Source organism: Coturnix japonica, chromosome Z, assembly GCF_001577835.2.
Source record: "Coturnix japonica isolate 7356 chromosome Z, Coturnix japonica 2.1, whole genome shotgun sequence".
NCBI lineage: Eukaryota > Metazoa > Chordata > Aves > Galliformes > Phasianidae > Coturnix > Coturnix japonica.
Window position 1 is genome coordinate 32,717,296 of NC_029547.1, and position 17,007 is coordinate 32,734,302.

The window sequence follows — 17,007 nt, forward strand, 5'->3', positions numbered from 1 at the left end:
AGGGAGGGAGGGAGGGAGGGAGGGAGGGAGGAAGGGAGTTCAAATATATATAGTTCAAATATATGAATGAAAAGACATTAAAAGATATTACAGTTGAAGATAGATGATGATTTTAAGATATATTTATATTAAAAAGAAATTACTGTAAACTTGATCTAAATTCTAAAGTTTTATAGGTCTTCTAGAGTTCAGTCTGAACTGAAGGTTTCTGAACTTCACGCTCTGTCTCACTTCTCATTTTCATAGCACTCTGCTTATAATTCTTAGTTCAGTCTTTAGAAATGTCTGGCCAATACCCAAGTCTGAAAGTGACATATTTAATTTCTGTAACGAGGATAATTTTTGGCAGTCGTGTGCTTTCCTTCCATCCCCATCCCCCCATATGCTGATCCTGTTCCATCAACAAGATCTTCTTCAGAGGATCTATGACCAAGCTATGCATTCTGGTGGTTAACGAATTTTTGCTTACATAAAGTTGATTAACAGAAAGTCCCATTAAAGCAAAACAGATGTCCTGCTGCACACTCACTCCACAATGCTTTGTTTACTGTTTTAGTGTGTTGAATATTCATCTTCTTATTGGCAATTTTAATATAAAAAAGATATAAATGTACAATCACCAGTGTATTCTTGCAGTAACTCTTCACAGTGATAGTTCTTCCCCATCTAAATTCTACCAGCACCTCTGCCTTCTGTACAGGTACACATTCAGAATAAATTTAAAATAGTCAGTCATTTGTTTAGTGTCTTCAAAGTATCAGCTTCCAGACCTAGTATATTAATGAGGCATCCAAGATGATAAGTAACAAACACATCTTTGTATAGGAGATAAAAATTAAAGACGATATGGTTACAATTTTGTGCCAATTGATTAGCCCTATGTAAAACATGATAGCATTAATATTATATTTAATAATCACTTGGCAACATCAAAACATCAGCTGGGAATTACATTTTATGAAGGAAGACCAAAGTTGGTTCACTGTGATGAAACAATGGCTTCAAAATGCCTTGGCAGTTTCTGTACAGAAAGTGTGTCTGGTAGAATTAAGTTATTTTCTCCATCTCTTAATGAACACACCCACGGGATTTTGACCAACATACCAGTGTTGAAAATGTAGCAAGCAAGCTGGCAATTGCAAAATTAGAAAAGTTGCCTCACTGCTCTTCTTATACAGAAATGCAAAGTCATTGGCATAACTACTGTAATAATAATTAAAAAAAGAAAATAATAATAAATTAAGAGACCTGAAGCATCTTCATTCTCACTGTCTCTTTTTCTCAGAGACCACAACCTTGTAGGTAAAATNATTGGCATAACTACTGTAATAATAATTAAAAAAAAAAAAAAAATTCTATGTGGCAGGCAGAAAACTAAACTATTTTTTTCTCAGAGACCACAACCTTGTAGGTAAAATTGGAAGTAAGATTTCATGGTGCACTGATACCAAAATAAAATTAAAACTTCCATAAGTCAGTTTTTTCATTTCACGTGGTTATTGACTCATGCTGCCAGGAAGAAGATGGTTAAAGCACATAAGGATGGAATATAAGAAAATTTATTAGAAACAGAACTGAGTTGCAAATCTGGAATTTGTATCTGGATGTTAACCTATTTATCTACTAATGTTTTAAAAACGTCATGTTAAACAATCCAGTAAATGCCCCAATCCAGTAAATGGACTACCATAATGCATAATAATCTTCAAACTCTAATAAAGAAGTATCTTTCCTTTCAAGGATTTGGCACTAAAATACTTTCCAAAAATGAAATGCAAGTTGCTTTTCCTACAGTTCTACATATTTTTTTAATTTATTTTTTATTTTTTCAGTTTTGATATGACAAAAATGAGTACAAACATCAACAACACCTGGTGGTGCTTAAGAGGTGTCTGGATGAGGTGCAACTAGATATGGTTTAGTAGCTTAGTGGGTAGTAATGGTGATAGGAGGACGACTGGACGATTGGACTTGATGAGTTTGTATTCTAACATTTTGATTCTATGATTCTATAATTGTATTCCATCTTTTTTGAGGGTCTCAAGACTGCAGTACTCCAGACAAGCCTTCTACAATTGTCCATTGTGGAGCAGAGGCAGGACAATAACTTTTCTCTCCCTCCTGGTCACTCTCTTTTCACACAGCCCAGGATACTGACTTCTGGACTGCAAGCAAACACTGCTGGCTTATGTCCAGCTTTTCATTCACCAGGACCCCTAAGTCCTTATCATCTAGGCTGCTCTTAATGAGCTCTTCTCCCAGTCAGTACACATATCTGGAACTGCCCCAGCCTAGAAGCAACACTTTGTACTTTCTCACTTGGTTCATGCAGGTCCATTTCCAAAGTTTGTCCAGGTCCCTTTCTTTTGTATCAGCTACTCCATTCAGCTTGGTGTCATTAGCAAATTTGCTGAAAGCACACCCGGTCCTACTGTCTAGGTCATTGGCAAAGATGTTAAAGTGAACCAGTCTGAAGACTGACCCCTGGGGAACACCACTTTTGACCAGCATCTACTTGGATGTAGATCCCTTTATCACAACCCTCTGTTTCCAACCATCCAATCAAATATTTACCCACTATAGACTGGTAAATATTCAGTCCCATGAGCTTGTTTAGGACTCACTCTGCTCTTGCGGTGGGCTGGATTTTGCTCCCTCGTACCCACTTAGATGTTCAGGAACATGAGAGGCATGGGAAGCTCAACATCCACTGAAGTGTGAGACAAATAACTTTTTGAGTACCTCATCCTTTTCCACATCTGCTGTAGCCAATTTGTTGTATTAGGTGAAATACGGGGAGCTTATCGGGATGTTACGTGGCAGGCCCTTCCCCAATTTCTGGAAGAATCTTAGTGATATGTAATGCAGTAGGCGTACACGAAAGGCGTAGTTTATATAAGTGTGTGTTTGTTTCAATAAATCACCATTTTACTGACCATCACATTGGTGTCACTTCAGTAAGTGGTCTAGCTGTGTGCTTCTGTAGAAGGCAAGATTGTAAAGTCATTAACGATCATAAAGCCTTCAAATGGTGACCCCTCGACGTGATTAGGGGTGATAGAAGCGGAGCAGCTGTCTGCTAGTGGTGGCAGGAACCCACTGCTATAGCATACCTTTTTCTTCACAGAGTGGTGGAAGCCCAGGGTCGGAGAGGAGTGGCCATTACTCTTCTACAAGTGGGAGAGAGATCTCGGAACCCCCAGGTACTTTCGGGGAAGCGCCAGGTTGCAGCCAGGAGATCTACTTTGGGCCGAGGTGACATGGAAGCTGTTATCAAGGTAATTCTTCACGCTTGTAAACTTCATTGTGGAAAACAGGCTCCTTCTAAAATGGAGGTGACAGCAGTTCTCTTACTGTTGGAAAAGGAAGGTCTTTTAACAACCCCCTCTGATTTATACGATCCTGAAACTTGGGATGGAATTACGGCCATGTTATTTCAGAGGTCACCGGCCACTTGGAAGGTGTTGGATTCAGAGTATGGGGATTTATATTAGAGGCGCTAAAATCAGCGCGGGAGGAGAAGCTTGCGAACCAGCGCACTAGGGAGATGCTGGGGTTGGAAGCAAGGGGGGAATTGGGGGGGGGTCTTGTCTCTCCTGCAGGTTTGGTGGAAGACAAGATGGTGCTGGCCCCCTCGGCCACACCTGATGCTTCATCTTTGAGAATGGAGAAGAAGACGGAAGTTGCAGAAGACCATTCTGATCAGGATGATGCCCTGCCTCCGCCCCCATATCCTTCCTTGAAACCTTTCAGAGACAAAGGGGGAGGGGGGGCCCCCAAGGAATGTGGTGTTATTTGCATACCTGGTAAGAACACGGAGGGGGCGGGTGAACTGAACGGGGGAGGCATGGTGCCGCCGGTTAAATGTGAGGGGGTGGGTGGTACTTCCTTACTGTTGGGTTCTGCCTGCTCCTGTGTCCGCTTCCAAAAAGGGGTGGATCGCACCACCCTGTATGCTAGTAAAGGTGAATGTGGGTGTGGTGATTCAATGCAGGCAGCCCAGGAGCCCGCCCAGGGGGGATGTGGCCCCATGGCACCCATGCTGTGGAGCCCGCCCACTCTCACTGATTGGGCCCAGACAAGGGAGGACCTCCAAACAGCGGACCTAGAAGCAACAACTTTTGCTCTCCCTATAGCTGTAAAGCAGGACAGCCCAGCTTGGACCCCTCTGGATTCCAAGGTGATTACTCACCTTGCAGATTTAGTTAAGAACAAGGGCCTGCATTCTCCAGTGACTATGTAAGCAGTTGAGGCTCTCATGACCTCAAGTCTCCTGCCGTATGATGTGGTCAGTCTCGTGCGAGTGATTCTTGAGCCCATGCAATACACTTTGTGGTATGGTGAATGGAATAGATTGCTTCAGGCTGTGACAGAGCGCAGATCTTTCTTGTGGTTACCGAAGAAAAAGAAACTTAAGATTCCGGAGAAACAACCCTTGCTGCCAACGAGAAACACCATGTTAATGCTGTTGTGTCTTTTGTCTTTGTGTTGGTCACCAGTGGGGGGTGTTCATTTGATTCAACAACCTGGGAATTTGTGGGTTACTTGGACCAAACAAACAGGGAGGATGGATTTTTGACTTAGCCTGCAATCAACCACCTCACCATTTCAAACATGCTCAATTGGGGTTCCTGTGTGGGAAGACTCCTGAGTTTCAGGGATATGTAAGACCATATAATTTCATCCAGGTTCCGTGCAGAAAGTTCTGTGCACCAACAGTGACTAATATCACAGACAGGAGGCTAGGGAATGATACTGTGATCCTCACCAGCAAAAAGATGGCATGTGTCATTTGCACATTGAATGTTACTCTCCCCTGGGACCCCCAAGAGTTGCAGATACTGGAATCGCAGCAGGTACCCAATGATACGGCAGGTGAGGCTCTGCATTGAGAGCCAGGAGAAGGGACTGGAGATGGCCAAGTGCCTCCTACCATAGTCAAGGGCAAGACTGGGTTGGCCTCTGTGTTTGCCACCAAGAAGAACCTTTAGCTCCACTGCTGGCTGCAACCCAGTAGGCGTTGAGCGATGGGGACACATGCCATACCAGACCTTGATGTGAGGGGGTGGCCTCTGCTGTTACAAAACAGGCCAACATGACTTCCGCACTGCTAAGTGAACTACTCGTGGACATTGATAGCATTAGACATGCCATGCTTCAAAACAGAGCGGCGATTGATTTCTTACTTCTTGCAGGTTGGAGGGTTGGTTTGGTAGTATTGCACCATGGTTCAAGCATATCTTAAGCAATGCTTAAGATATTAGTGGTAGGGTTTCTTATATTTTTTGCATTAATGTTGCGTGTGCCATGTGTGTTTCAGTGCTTACTAGGTTGCTTACAATGTATGGCTGAAAAAATGATTGACATGCAAATAGAATATCATAAGATGCAGGATAGGCTTTAGGGTAGGAATTAGGGATTAGGTATTAGGATTTAAGGGGTTATAATGTTGCATATTGTAACAGGTTAGCCTTTCTTAGCATGGGGAGGGGGAGATGTTGTATTAGGCAAAATACGGGGAGCTTATCGGGATGTTATGTGGCAGGCCCTTCCCCAATTTCTGGAAGAATCTTAGTGACATTTAATGCAGTAGGCGTACACGAAAGACGTAGTTTATATAAGTGTGTGTTTGCTTCAATAAATCGCCATTTTACCACGCTACCACCTTGGTGTCACTTGGTAATTGGTCTAACTACTGCTTCAGTTGGAGGCGAGAGATCATAAAGTCATTAACGATCATAAAGCCTTCACCAATTCTCCCTTATCATTCATCAAAGGAGATATGGCTGTCTTTTCTGACCAATGCACCTATAGAACACCTCCTTGTTATTTTTCACATTTCTCACCAAGTACAGTTGAAAAGGATCTATAGAACTACAGACTACATTACCTCTTCTTTATTCCTGGGAAAGTGATGGAACAGCTAAGCTTGGAAGCCATTTGCAGATGCATGAAAGATACGAAGATTATCAGGCAAACTCAGCATAGATTCATGAAGTTGGAATAATACATGACCAACCCAATAATTTTCTACAGTTAACTGGTTTCACAGATGAAAAGGTAGAACCTGGTATAGTTTGTTTTGGCTTCACTCTGGGAAAGCGATAGAGCTGCTAATCCTTGAAAATATTTCTAGATATTTGAAATTAATGAAAATGGTTAAGTGTAGTCAACATAGATTCACAAATGGAAAATCATAAGTAACCGTCTAATAACAGTTTTTGATGAAATTACTGGCTTGGTAGATGAAGGAGGAGGAGCTGATATTGTTTGGCTTGACCTCAACACTGTTTCCAAGAAGATCATGATAGAGAAGTTTATTACATATGGGCTGGATGAGCAAACAATTAGTTGGATTGAAAATCAGATAAACAGCTGGGCCCAGATGGTGCTGATCAGTGGTGCGAAGTCTTGTTGGAGGTCACTAAGTTGTGTTGTACCCTAGAGTTCAATACTGGCCTCCATCATGCTCAACATCTCTTTAATGAACAGGTCAATGGTCGATGGTTCAAGTGTATTCTCAGCAAGTCTAGTGACAATACAAAACTGAGGAATAGCTCATCCACCAGATGGTCATGCTGACATTCAGAGAAACCTCAGCAGTTTGGAGAAACAGGCTTACATGAACCTCATGCATTTTGTGGTGCTCTTGGTGGACACCAAGTTGTGTATAATCTAACAATATTTTAAGCTTTTGGTAAAGCCAGTCAATAGCTTATTGAACTACATTTGGAGGAAGAATTACAGAAAGGCCATACAGTATTCAACTAAATTCTCGGACAGTATATAAATTGAATATTCTTAATTAGGGTGTAGTCCCACTTTGTTTGTGGAGAACAATGATCCATCTGACTTGACAACCACAAATGTCTTTTTAAAGAAAAATTCCTGCTGAGAAGAAAAATGAATTAAGGCTTCATAGTCGCATGTACATGTACCCATGTACATGTCACTTGGCAGAAATAACCCCTCCAGCAATGTAATTATGTATATACAACCATAAAATGGGTAATTTGAAAAAAAAAGAAGGGGCAATTTTTTCTTCTCTCCATAAATACAGGGACTATAGAATGACACTAATTACACACAGAAAGAAACACAGCAGGTAAGTGCTAATTTTAATAGTGTAGCTTTCCTCAGCATCAAGCTACAAATCCATGTGCACAAGTCTGCTAAACTGTGCCAGATAGGCAACCACATTTCACAATGTATCTTTTTTACCACTTCCTGCAGAGGACATTGTACATCAATGTTCGGTTCCAGTGACATTTGGACTTTGCAGTCCTTAATAAATCTTTATAATATCTTGATTGTATCGCTAAAACTATCTCCATAAAATATATGATTAGAAATTGCTTACTAACCCTAATTCCTGGCAGTAGCAATTCCAGTATAGGCAGGTAAGAGATAGACCAAAAGCTGTAAGGCTGAACTGACTCTACTTTGAATGTTGTTTTATATCATAATAAGTCTGCAAAATTTCTTTGCATGTGCTAGAGATTGCTGTATGTTGCATGTTCATGTATGACTTTATGCTATAAGCAGAGTAACAGAATTGTCTCATGAAAGCTTCATCATTGCCCTTTCTTCAACATTTGTTCTCATGCAGCTCTTTTTTTTCACTTCCCTGAATAGCATAAAGTTTTGTTTTGTTTTTAACTTTGTAAAAATTATAGGCTCCCATTAATTCTGCATTCTACCTCAGTTTCTCTGTCTTTAGGATCCTAATGCAAGGTCTGCATTATCATGTTTACTTCAAATGACAGAATACATCCCAGTCATTTTGACTGTACTACTAATGCTATTGGTTCTGCTTTGTCCTTTTTCATATCACTTATCTCTGATGATTTTCTGGTCAGTGGATGACCACCTAAGAACAGCTATTTATGGAGGCTTGAAGTTCAGATGTTAGGATTTAGACAAATAACCATAAATTATTATCTTCTAATAAAACTAAATATACAGTTTTTATTTGGGAGAACAGTGCTTCTCTTTCTTCAGTTTACTGGAGGTGATGAAGACACATCCAACCTTCTCAGATTTAAAAGTCTGTTTTGTTTAACAATATTGCTCAAGTATATAATTCATACAATCGTAGAATATTCCAGAAGGATAATCAAATCCTGGCTCCACAGAGGACCACCCAAAATTCAAACTGTATTTCCAAGGACATAGTCTTTGAACTTTTTAAACAACAAAATGCTTGTTGCTGTGACCAAAGGGAGCTTGATCTGTTCTGCACCTGTATCAGTCCCAGATATTTTTCAGTTGAGTTCCTACCTAACTTTGTGTTCTCATGTATTCTTTTAGTTTATGTTGTTGGTTTAGATTATTTTTAATCTCATTAAATAAATTAGTTTGTTTTGGTTTGCCTTCCCCTACAGACACAGGGTTAAGGTCACCTTTGAAGCCTGTGCTGAAGATAAAAATATTCCTTGTCTTTATCCAATTTATCTCATTGCCTCATTTAAGTTATTATGTGTAAGAGAAGTGTGCTCAGGCTAAGACACTCATTTCTGCAATTACCTGAAATAGCAAATAATACCAGAGATATTATGCAATACAGCATCAATGCTTTGAAAAGAAGAAGAAATAAAACTAACTATAAGATTGGTCGCAAATCAGAATGGATGGGTCTGAAATAACATCGAAAATTCAGGGTATTAGCTTTTGTTAATTTATAACATCACGATTGCTGGTAAATAAAATAATGGATGGAGGAGAGGAAAAGAGAGGAGAGGAAAAGAGAGGAGAGGAGAGGAGAGGAGAAAGAATGGGAGAGGAGAATGAGGGAGGAGAATGGGAGGGGAGTGGAGAATGGGAGGGAAGTGGTAAAGGGGAGGGAAGTGGTAAAGGGGAGGGGGAGGAAAGAAGAAGGAAGGGAATGGGAGGGAAGTGGAGAAGAATAATCCCAAGTAGGATAGAATACGAACTGTTGATTGGGCAGGTTCATGACTAAAGTATGTATATTATGTATTACATTATTATGTAAACACTCATAACAAGGAAAATTACAGGTAACTCCTTTAGTGATCAGATCCTTCTTCCACTAACTTGCTGCAGCTTTCAGACTATACATAATTGTAGTGTATTATGCAGTATTAGATATTTATCACCAAAAAGTAGTTGTTCAGGCATAATATATGAATATAACTCAGAATTAAAGACCAAGGATTATTTAGGACTGAAGTAAATAAAAAACACCAGTAGACACTGTGCTGTTCATTTGCTTCAAGCTGAAGTTGTTCCTTCTGTCTTAAAAGTACAGATAATGAGGAAAAGAACTGAGGAGCAAACTCACTATTTTCAGTATTGTATACGGCCTGTATGTGCATGCGTATGTATTACATCATGTATGTGTATCTGTATATGTATGTACATCTCAAGTATGTTTTGTGAGGATCATTAACCTCAGCCATTTGGTTGAGGTTAGTAAGCAGAAGACTCATTAAAACTTAGTTTCCATGTAAAACATTAATTGAGTGATCTGACTTGTATTTTCTCATGGACAATTTCTTAATGAAAGCAGTTTATGTGTTAAATTTCTGGACCAATGGGAAGCTGTGTAGAGTTGAATTACATTTATTATCAAGCTCGTTAGAGACTGATTTTGCCTCTTGTCAATCCACACAACGACCTTCCATTTCAGTGCAAGCTGGACAGGGTGGATCCTCTTGGTTTAACTTCAGACTGATTAATCTCAGTACTCACATGTATTGCGAAACCAAGGAAAAGTCAAGAGATTCTGCCCTAGACCACGAAGAAAGTAAGGCACCCTCCACTACAGAAAACAGAGGCAAATCCATTTAAATACAAGCAAAATGCAATTACACATCTGGTAATCAATGTTGGTGCAGGTGTTGCTGGAATAAGATTCAGGCAGATTAATTATTTACACAGATTATGTCTATGATTTGCAATGGACTTAAGGGAGGCTTCCTGGCAAGGATTGGAGGAGGATTGTTTGTGATTAACTTAAAAGCAAGGATAAAGCAATGCCATTATTAAGTAAATACTGCAGTCTGAATCAACATTTACTAACTGCTTTGTAAAGTCTTGCATGCTGATTGGCTTCACCAGGCAGGGTGGAAAAGAGGCAGTGTATGGGGAGGTGAGGTGAGAGGGGGAAGGGAGACAGAGGAACAACTTAGCTGAGTCTGCTAAAATTCAGTGTTTGTGTTTTTTTCATACCCTAGCTAAGAATGACTGTCTCACAGCCAGAGAGTGGGAATGAATTAGAATTCTCTAAACACTGAGATTCTGTTGCCATAATGTTCTTATAGGCATTATAGTGGAAATGAGTATCTGGAGGCAGATTGAAAGACTTGACCTAATGCCCTTATCTCTCAGTCCTCCAACTCCGGTGTAATGAACATATACTCATAATTATTTCTCGAATAGCTTTTATCTAATTTTAAAGTGGATAATTTATAGCACTTGTACAAAAAAATGCTGTAAGTTTTATTAATATATTCAGCATTAGGAGAACTTTGAGCAGAATATATTTCCTTACTGTTCTATAAAGTCATACATATTTATAATATTAAAAACTCTTCAGTTACTTTAATAATAGCATTCTGTTCCATAGATCTGAATACTAATGTTAATAGGTCTGCTGCACAAGCAGGCTATGCACAAGATAATATACATTTTTACTTCTTGCTTTTTGTATATGCGTTTCTGATTTTCATTACTTTGCCTGTAATTAAGATTTGGCTTTTTTTATTTAAAAAAAAAAAAACCCTACATTTGTAAGCAAGAAATGAAAGCACTGGGAAGAAAACTAATATTTCTTCATAGCTCTGTAGGACCAAAGACTGGTAGTGTTAAGCATTTACTATGAAAACCTGTAAAGCTGGCTGCTGATAACTGAAGATCCTCTGCACCTTTCAGGATCAGATATTTGAACTGCAAACTGATTTTACACAAACGTAGTATACAATAGCAGTGGAGACAAGGGCAATATGAATATTATTCTCATCTACTCCATATAGTAACTAAATCAAGTTACTGCTTTCTGAATACTTTCTCATTTTTATATCCTTGTCTTATATGATGTGCAGAAAACAACAGACTCCAAAGCTGATTTTGAGAAGGAAATTCTGAATTAACTAAAAAGTCAACAACAACCAAAAAAAAACCCAAAAACAAACAACAAAAAATCAACACAATGTCATGTTAAGCTGGGATTTATCACCTGAAAGAGGCTGTGGAGTGTTCGCTGATGTGGAATTCTGCTGTTGTAAGAGGGTGTAGATGTGCTAAAACTGCATTTGGCAAGTGTCACAGATGTGCATCAGCCACCAAAAGGTTCATATTAGATGTCATCAGTAAAACAAACCAAAAATATTTGTGCTTTTTTGGGGTAATATTCTATTGTAGATGGTAATAACAGCAGCGGAGAGGCTCTATTTCCTTACCTTCCCTGACATGCTCTAGTCAAAAAAGACCGCAAGTGCTTAGCAACTGAATCAGGTGTATAAAGTGTGTGAGCAAGCTGACAGTGGCCTAGGCCTTGTACATCCTCCTCACTGTTCCTGCCTCCAAGCAGTTCTCCCAGCCTTCTTTAAATAGACCAGGGCCCTAATGGCAAGGAGAAGACTTTTGTATGAGTTGCCACACAGCACGTCTGACTTTTTGAGCATGATTGTGTTTTCATTGAAATCTCCTTCAGTTCTGCATATGTATATTGGCATGTGTGAACCTGTACGTCTGTGTCTAGAAAGACACTTCAGCAGTGTCTCAGGGCATAACAGACAAAAGAAAAATGGAAAGAAAGGACGCTTAATGTTGAATATTTTAAGACATAAGATCAACAGATGTTTTTCTTGGTTTCTTTTTACTAAAAGGTTGAATCTGCTGTTTACTGAAAGGTGAATCTTTTTAAAAAATCAGAGTCTATGATCATTAGACAACTCTATACAGTGACTGTGAAATGGATTTTGAAGCAAACTGGGTGAAATCTGAAAGGGAGAAGTGCAGGAGAAAACAATCATTAAAGAAAACAAAGAGCATAAGAAGAAAAATATATGTGTGCAAAATCAAATGCTATTTAGTAATAGGCACAGCAGGAGTAAAAAGACCTGCAGTAAACTGCTGAATAAGGAGCTTCAAAAAGGGATTAAAGGAAACAAATCAGCTTAGCACAAATATAAAATATTAGAGTAGTATGGTGAAAACATAAACATCAAATGAGGATTTACATAAGTGTATGTCCACCCTTTATCCATCTATCTGTTTATGCAGACAAAAACAACACAATAAATAAATTTTTAAAATAAGTAGGGGGAAAAAAAAAAACCAGAAATTTTGCAAACATTCAAAATTCAATTAACTGACAATGAAAGGTCATCAGGGAACCCTATCACATATCACACATAGTCAAGCTATCTACACTTCTAATGTGGTAGCTAGCAGCAGCAGGAGTAGGTTGAGTTTTTCTATCAGGGATTGCCCATGCTTAGAGGAAAACAAGAGTGCACTCTTAGATTTGTAGATAACACTACAAAAGAAATGTAAGAGATGTAATCCAATTTATTCATCTTTTATTTCTTCACATGAAAATACTGAGCCATTTTACACAGTATATCTGTTTGTTATCACACAACATGGAGCCCTTGTAGGAAAGGCTTTTTTTGTTTTGTTGTGAAAACACAGTTCAAAAAAAGCTGGGTTAATTAGGAATAAAGGAAAATAACCTTGGATTAATTTTTCAGCTAAGTAAACATTGGAGAAAAAAATTAGTAATAGTTGAAATACTAATCATTATTTTCACTTTTTCCCAAAATGAAAAATTAATATTTCATATATTAACAATCTATTGATTTAAAATTTGAATCTAAAGCTAGTAAAATTAATAAAAATCTAAATAAACAACTTTCTTACATGATAAAAATGGAAAATAAATAAAAAAAAGAAATGAAATATTTTCTATGTTCCCACATGTTGTGATGGTTTGGAGAACTGTTGTTTTTCCTGAAACTTTTAATAATTAAATTTATACTGAAAATAGGACACAGAGTTTTTAGGATGGAAATTTTGGGGACATTTTTTAGATTCACATACTTTTTAGGGACAGAAATGGCTTTTATTAAACACAGTCTCTATTCACCACTGTACAGCTGAAATTGTTGGTAGTGGAGTTAGTGGATGAATCACAGAGTATCAAATTGATATTAATGTAACAATATATATACATAGTGCAATGTAATAATAAAAGTTCTGCCATGATTAAAGCTGGTAAGACTTTCTGTATTAATGATGTTAATAAAAAATGTGCTTGCTGATAACCAGAATTTAGGGGAGAAAATATGGCATGCCTTAATTTTGGAAGGGACTTTTCTGTGAGTTTTTGATTGGTTGGTTGGTTGGTTGGTTGGTTTGGTTCGGTTTTTTTTTAATCCCTGAATCTGGGGAGGAAAAAAAAAAAAAATAGAAAAGAAAAAAAAACCAACACAGCTCTTATGCAGAATTACATAATAAAAAGCTTTGGGATAAGTTGGTGAAATAGAGCAAGGAATGCATTAGGAAAAAAGAAAATCCGTTTTGGATGGGAAATAAAAATATGATGTGTCTTTCACTGAAACCTAAAAAAATTTTTCATCTCACCACAAACAATTCTGTGTCTTTGTAACCTAGATTTAGAAAAAAAGTAAATGCCATTATGCTGGATTGTACACCAGATTGAAAGTTTTGATAATCAATTTGTATGTGGAGCATTGATTTATCTTTCTCGTGTAAGGGAAAAAAACAAACAAACAAACAAAAAACAAAAAACTGAAAACAAAAAAACAAAACAAAACAAAAAAAGGATAAAAAGGATCAACTTATTTGGACCATTGCCTAAGATATTCTGTTTAGGCTGGTGATAAAAATTCATTACCAAATCTGAAATCCCAACAGTTACACAATACTCATTGAAAAGTGTCTGACCACTAAAACTGTGCAGTGGAGAGAGAGTGATGCAAACAAAGGGTATTTCCTGAAAGTCCCCTTTTTTCATGACAGCTCTGAGCTCAGCCAAGCCACAAGAATTCTTATACGTCTAACTGTGATCTCAAGCATGAAAATTTTTTCAGTTGTTTTGCCTTGCTCACCTGATACTCCTACTTTACTGTAGGTTGCAAGAAGTTTGGCTGATTTTTCTTTTCTTTTCTTGTAAGAAGGGGGAAAAAAAAAGTTTTTAGTAATTGGTGAAATAAGAGTTTAAAATATCTGAAATCAGATACACAGAAAGGGTAGAATGTCAGTAAGGCATTATTTGAGATAATAATTTACTCAAAAATGGAGATAATGGATTGATGTTAAAGAAAGAATTAATCTATAAGCAGTTCAGACAGAATTTTTTTATGCAGAGGGTTACTGAATAATGAAACAAATTGTCAAAGGCAGTGATAGAAGCAAGTGTGAATTATTCTGACACATTTCTGGAGGACAGAACCAGAGACTACAGTTGTGAGCTAGATTTCAAGATGATAAATGGTGATACATGAATTGATTTAATTTGAAGATGAGGAAGTAGGGAGGAACTGCATTAACATGTCAGAAAGTTAGCTATGGGATATCTTAATGAACAACATGATCCTCATGGTTCCCTGAAAAGATTCTTTGTTTTTGTGAAGCAAAGATTAATATAATTGATTATGAAATAGAATAGATAGGAAGAGAGAAAACAGCTAGCTATTGTTAAAGACATGAAAGATTAAAGGATCACAAAGCATTTAATTGCTTCACATTGTATATTCTTTCTGCTGAAATAGATTTGTAGGTATGACATGAAAACTTCAAAGATATAAACGGAAAGAAAAGCACATTAAAAATGATAGATTGACAAAGCACTTATAAAACTAGTATGGATAGCTATGTAGTCATACAGTCACTTCCATGAAAGCTACTACAATCATCACTAATTGGTTTGCAGGTGTTTGTATTTTTTATAGGTTGTACACAAAGTGGCCTAAATGTTTCATTTCAAAAAAAGAACACATGAATATTTAAAGATAAAGCAACAATACTATGTATTTATCACTTTTATTTACAGAACAACAGCAAGAGACATTAGCTTGGCATCATTACTCTGGAAGACTAAATGTCCCCCAAGAGCAGTGTGAAGTTCAGGTGGAAGAAGACAAAGCCCAAAGACTTTGAATAAATTCCTGCTAACCTGAAACTGCACACTGGTGAGAACATGTGATATCATGTTAAGCCATGGAAGAAAAGTTTGTCATATACATTTTGTACATCTATTGTTATCTCTTCCTAAAATAGTTATGTGGGTGTTGATTTCTTCGTCAGGTTATTTTTGGAATATAGCTCCCATCACTGGGAGAAGGAATATTAGTACAGACATGTTCACTGCTACAACTTCTGTTAAACCATATATGACTATTATCCCAAAGGATTTCTCTGAATCTAATAAAGTCCAAATGAGACAGTGCTTAGTTGTGCCATTTCTGCTTGAATCATACTACTGCCTTTTTAGAAAATCCAGGATCTTCAAACTTCTTACAGAGAAATTAAAATTCTGACACTTTTGAGAGCTGTGTGTATCTGCTAGTTCTCCTATTATGTTGTGATGTCACAAAATTCTCTAGAGAAAACAAATTTATAACTAGTCTGTACTCATTAAGAAATATGGTGGGTTTTTTTGTTTTTTTGTTTGTTTTTTTTTTTTTTTGGTGAATTTAGCAATATTGGGTTGGTGGAAGACAGAAAATTATGATCTCCAAATTACTAGAGAACTCACTGATCAATCATAACAAATGTATTACAAATATTCTATAATAAAATTGTGGCCACTGCATTTCAAACAAACAAACAAACACACAAAAGAAGTAGATTGCATTGCTTGGACTTCTCAAGTCATCATCACTGACAGTGGTAGAGTTTGAAAAATGAGTATCAGGACTTCTGTATGGTTTTGCAAGCTTGGGAGAAGAATTAGACAGATCTAATGAAGAACACTAGTGAGCTGGTCATTAAATACAGTTGTAAAGGTGTTTCTTGGTATTTCATTTAAATTCATTCCTATACTTAAAGCGTATACTCTTAGTGGAATATACAATTTTATTTAATTTTTTTCTGAAACCTCTTCTTGTAATAGATGTAACTGAATTAATTACATATTTGAGGTATGCTAGACTCCTGAAGTCAATAAATTAACTCTTCTACCATGCAAATATCTGACCCATAATGTCTAAACCAACAAACTGTTGGATTTTCAGGAGTATATTGGACAGCTGACTACTGACATGAAAGAACTCAACAGATGAATAAAAGTGTATATTGTTGGGAGGCAGTTTGACTGAATGTCATCAATAATTATACAAATATTCTTTCTTCACAGTAAACATTCAATACAAAGAGTATCTCTTCTTCATTTGTCTACCAAAGCAATAAAGACATCTATTAATTTGTTCTTTAACCACAGTCTTCTTTGACCTAAGGAGATTCACTATCAAGTCAGCTGTGAACTGTTCCCAAGGTCTGGCCTGGAGACAGTATCAAGCATAAGGGAAATAAAATCAGGATGGTGTTGGTGTTGTCCTTCCCCAAGCCCCTCCACACAGGTTTTTGCTTTATTTTTATGGGATGTATTTCCATATCCCAGTGAAACCCATTATCTAGTCATTATTTATCATATCAAACATCTCTCTTTAATTTCTACTTCAATAGATTATTTTTTTTCTCCTTTATTTATTTATTATTATTTTTTAAATTTTCTGTTGTTCTATACTCTCCGCTCCTCTCTTCTGTTCTTATAAAGTTTCTCAACCATTAGGGAAAAGGGAAGTTGTTTACAATTTGTAATTATGGTGCTAAAAAAGAAATGAAACCACAAATTCATTTCTGAGTGTTTGATCCAGAGTACTGTTAGAAATATAATTAACAGCTAAAAACATTTGAAACAACACTCATCAACTTACTTGTTAGACACCCAGGAAAATATACACAGATAGCTTAAAGCTTTAATATATTGATATATGTTTTCCATTTCAGTGTTGGAAG